At 38.9% G+C, this 5,205-nt stretch overlaps 1 long non-coding RNA gene across 1 annotated transcript; it reads left to right on the top strand.

Annotated features, from left to right (window-relative positions):
• Positions 1-914: 914 nt before the first annotated feature.
• LOC122561175 lies at positions 915-3,659 on the top strand. Its single transcript, XR_006314937.1, has 3 exons — positions 915-1,086; positions 1,916-1,918; positions 3,648-3,659. It is a non-coding gene; the product is annotated as an uncharacterized LOC122561175 (long non-coding RNA).
• Positions 3,660-5,205: the final 1,546 nt, after the last annotated feature.

Here is a 5,205-nt window from a genome sequence, read left to right as displayed (position 1 = left end):
ATTTAAGTTTGCTCACTTTTGCAAACGTGCAATGTCGTTTGGTTTTACTGCTGATTCCCAACTGTTTGAAATAATGAAATAAAGATGAAAGCTCTGTTTAATTCTCACTTGCCAAGCTCATTGACAGAACTCTGGCATTGGCTGATGTTGCATTACAAAGAACCTTATTTTCCAAAGCAGCCATGAATGTAACCCCACTGGAACACTGACACATGCAACTGATTTTTGGCTAATTAGTTCTAAGCTTGTAATAGACACTACAACAATATATAACATAACCTTCAGAAGTATCTGAAGCACTTGAGATAAGTTGCACAAGTTTGCTGTTTCCAATGAAATCATTGAGTTTACACAAAAATAAGCCTTTCTATTTCACTGACCACTTACCTTTTGATTCCACCTTTTATATAGCACCTTCAAATCACATTGGGGAAAGCCAGAGGAGGGTGGAATAACATTGGGATCGTGGTGTAGTGTGCCTTTTTGTGATTTTCCTAGTTCTCTCACCCTGAAACCATCATTATTGGGCTGGGAGAATTCAACATTTAGTATCACTGAAACTCAATGCTGCCTACATTCTAGTTAGACAGAATCTGCCAAAAAGCCAAGAGAATGGCTCACTCAAGGGCATTTGAAATGACAGGACAAATTGTATTTCAATTAATAAAACTAAATAAGATATAAGCCAAAGTGCTTAAATTAAAACATAACCAGTTTTGTTTTCCTTAAAACAGAAAAATAGATTTTCAGAATGTGAAATACAGTTTGTTTTGTGGTTACCTATGTCAGTGATACACGTACACATGTCAGCTGACTCTCTGCTTTTTTTAATCTGTCAGCATCAAATTCACGTAGAAAGCTGACATGCCATAGCTCTGGAGCTTCAGGGTCAGATTCTTTACACATCAGTTAGATCAGCTAGAGTGTTCTCAACCATGAGCCAACAAACATTAATAGCACACTTTCATGTGATACCCTGTATGCTCGGTCATAAAACAGGGATTTCGTACAGCAAAGCACAGATTTTCAATCGTAAGAGTGGAATACTAAGAATATATAAAATGAATTCAAGAACTGATTGATCTGGTAAGTCAAATAATGGCATCTTTTCATTTCAAGATGTTTTCTGTTGTGCAATATTTTACAGAATCTAATGTTTAAGAGATTCTAACAATACAGAAGCAAAACACTATAGTGTTTTCAGTCTAGAATTATAGAACAATTCTACTGTCTGATTAAAATAGTAATTATATCTTATTACCAATGATAAATAATGACTATATGCTGCTTTGTCTATTTTGTGTTTTCTCTGTCAGTGGTAAGCATATAGATTATGTGAAGCATCACCCATTGCTTTTGAGAATATTGTAATATTTTTTGATTTTTACTCCAGATAGCTTTCTCCAAATTGATATTTCAGAACATTCCTGTGGGTGATCCCTCATATTTTCTAGCTCATTTATAACTTTATATGTACCTTTATCTGAGTAATATCTATGTAATTGTACTATATTTAAAGTACTATGTTGTCTACTTAGAGTACTGTGCAAAGGATAGGGAGGTACAGGAGAAGGTGCAATTAAGTTTACAAAACATTATATCCAAATTGAGGTTATGACTGTAAGGAAAAACTAACAGACTGGGGCTCCTTCCTCTTGGAAAGGGAAGTCTGAGGGAGACTTCAGGGGAATTGTTGGGAGTCCAACACTCTGGCAACAAAAAGAAGATAGTCCTGAATAAATCAAATAAACAACTCAGAAGAAACTTCTTTCCTCAGGGGATGGTCAGAAATGGACCCCAACACCATAAAGAGTTGTTGAGCCAAGTGGCATTGGTGCAGCTCAGTGGAAGCCAGATAAATATATGAAGGAGAAATAAATTGAAGGATCTTCTGGTTGAGCAAGGGTGAACAAAGTTTGTTTTGGAGCATAAACACTGGCACCAGTTGACTTAAATTACATGCTTCTGTGCCCAACAGTCTATTTAATTCTATATAGTTAGCTCAGGGATCAAACAGAAAATACTTGTTCTCGTATTTCAACTTACCGGTAATATCACACCCTTACATGACCTTTGAAAAAGAGTGCAAAATACTTCTCACTAGATCATAGTTTAGATTATAGCACTGATTTTAACTTATAATGTGAATCGAAATGGAGTCCTGCTGTACAGAAAGTTCCCATGATGTCATCAAAGTGAGTTAATTTTGGCTTCCATGTCTCATCTAATATGGGCAGTGCAGAATTCAGTTGAGCCCCTAAAGCCTATATCAATCAGGAAAGCTCTGCTTAAAGGAGCTTTGAATGTCACTGCATTGCTCAAAGTGATGGCGTCAGGAATGTGTTGGAGGACCACCTCTGATTTTTCTGATCCCACCTTCGAGTTCCTGAGTAAAAGATTACAGCAAGATGAGAAGACATTGTTCCCCGAAAACCATAGGACCAAACCAGGCCACGCATATCGATTTGGACGCAGTCAATGCCAACAGCATCACTGAGCAATTGAGTGTGGCAAGAGGTTCAACGATCAAGTGCAGCAATGATGAATTTCTATCACTCTGCCATAATACTTCTTTCACCCCCTCCACACCATTCTCAATGAGTGCCTTATCACTATGATAGACGACAGAATCAAAGTGGCAGCATGTTTATTTCTCATTTTATACAAATGTGTTCCTGTACTCTCTTTGCAACATGCACCAAGAAAATTTTCTTTACATCTTAATACATGGACAACTAGTTATTCTTCCTAAAACTCCTACTTTAGGTAACACATAAGAAATTTAATCAACTCCCAAATTCATTGCATTTTGCTTTTTCACTACCTCCCAACACATGCAGTATATAAATAAGTATCAACTTACTTTTTGACCACAATTCACAAATTTATGACCTCTCTTTCTGCAGGATAGGCAAGTGAATAATTCAAATGAGAGGTATAAGATAGTGAGGAGACCATTATGGCCAGCACCCAAGAACATCAAGAAGGGTTGGATATTAATGAAACTGGCAATGTCTTGAGAAACAGAATATTCAGCAACCTTCACAATTTCAAGCTAAATTTTCAAGACTTTTAATATCCAGCTATTCAATGACACCCAAACACATCTCTTTTCTCTTCAAACCACATTCCTCTCAGCAGCAAGGACCATTTGAAGAAGATAGTTTGGAGGAGTGAGGAGGACAATCCTCCTGAAGATGCACCAAAACATGTGTTATTCCTCTCATGCAGTAGAAGAGAGATTGGCACTCATGTGACTTAGGTAGTTAGACAATGACAGCTCAGTGAGCAGCAGTGAAAACTGAATGCAGAGAAGCCGAAGGGTGAATGTACAGGAGGAGAAGGTTCCAGTAATACATTCATTTGTGTCCAGCTCCACAATGCAAAGAAAACTGCTTGTTACACTAGATATGGGATTGCTGAAAGTTGTTGGTTATGTTGCATAAGGTAATGGCTCTGAAAGAATTGACATTGAAGTTATATTGTGTTTCACCCAGTCTAATTATATCATAGTCTCTGGGTGGAGAAACTGGCAGTCTAGCATCTCTGGCTCCTGATAGTTTTAAATAATTGTGCTTAGCTAAACATCATAACTTATCTCAATTGCTATCATGCAATAAACTAACTTTTGTTATGGAAGGCAAGAGCCTTTTCTTCCCAGGCCTCACAAGTGATCTATCTTTTATCACCAATAATTTGATAGGATCTTAGACTCAGTAAAGTAAATAAAATTTGAGGCAATACAATACCCTCAACCACCCAAAGCCCAAATGCCTGGTTGGTGTTTTGGTGTCTGAATGACAGCATATCTGCCATTGTAACATCTTTGACATGATCGCTGGAAATCTCTGCATACTCTGTGATTATGTACTGAAGTCAATGTAAGGATGACACACTTTTCAACCATGATGGGATGAGCTCCTGTGACTTGCTTATTACACTTGCGCAACTGCAGACATGCCAGAAGTGCCAGGCAGATGATTGAACCTTGGGATCCTCCTGATATTCCTAGCATCATTAAAACCGGTCTTCAGCCAATGCAATTCAGCATTTCAAGAAACTTCAAACTAAAAATAAAGGCTATGGACCCTGACAACATTTTGCGACAGTACTAAAGACTTGTAGGAGAAAGTAAGGACTGCAGATGCTGGAGATCAGAGTTGAGAGTGTGGTGCTGGAAAAGCACAGCAGGTCAAAGCAGCATCCGAGGAGCAGGAGAATCGATGTTTCGGGCATAAGCCCTTCATCAGGATTGAGGCCTCTCCTGATGAAACGTTTATGCCTGAAACATCAATTCTCTGACAAAAGACTTGTGCTCCACAACTAGCTATGCCACATGTCAAGCTGTTCTGGTACAGGTATAATACTACCATCTTCCTGGCAATATGTCACATTGCGCTGAAGTGTTCTATTCACTTAAAGTGGGACAAATTCAACCCAACCAATTACCATGCTATAAATCCACTCTCAGACATCAGCAAATTGATGGAAACGGTCACCGATAGTGCCATCGAGCATCACTTAGCAGATCCCCATGGGAGACTGGTGAGCAAGGTTAGGTCTCACGGAATACATGGAGAACTAGCCATTTGGATACAGAACTGGTTCAAAGTAGAAGACAGAGGGTGGTGGTGGAGGGTTGTTTTTCAGATTGGAGGCCTGTGACCAGTGGAGTGCCACAAGGATCAGTGCTGGGTCCACTACTTTTCGTCATTTATATAAATGATTTGGATGTGAGCATAAGAGGTACAGTTAGTAAGTTTGCAGATGACACCAAAATTGGAGGCGTAGTGAACAGTGAAGAAGGTTACTTCAGATTACAACAGGATCTTGATCAGATAGGCCAATGGGCTGAGAAGTGGTAGATGGAATTTAATTCAGATAAATGTGAGGTACTGCATTTTGGGAAAGCAAATCGTAGCAGGACATATACACTTAATGGTAAGATCCTAGGGAGTGTTGCTGAACAAAGAGACTTGGAGTGCAGGTTCATAGCTCCTTGAAAGTGGAGTCGCAGGTAAATAGAATAGTGAAGAAGGCGTTTGGTATGCTTTCCTTTATCGGTCAGAGTATTGAGAACAGGAGTTGGGAGGACATGTTACAGGTGTACAGGACGTTGGTTAGACCACTGTTGGAATATTTATAGCAATTCTGGTCTCCTTCCTATCAGAAAGATGCTGTGAAACTTGAAAGGGTTCAGAAAAG

Source organism: Chiloscyllium plagiosum, chromosome 22 (genome assembly GCF_004010195.1).
Source record: "Chiloscyllium plagiosum isolate BGI_BamShark_2017 chromosome 22, ASM401019v2, whole genome shotgun sequence".
Taxonomy (NCBI): Eukaryota; Metazoa; Chordata; class Chondrichthyes; order Orectolobiformes; family Hemiscylliidae; genus Chiloscyllium; species Chiloscyllium plagiosum.
The sequence above is the reverse complement of the archived record's forward strand: the minus strand, read 5'-3'. Positions and strand labels throughout refer to the sequence as shown.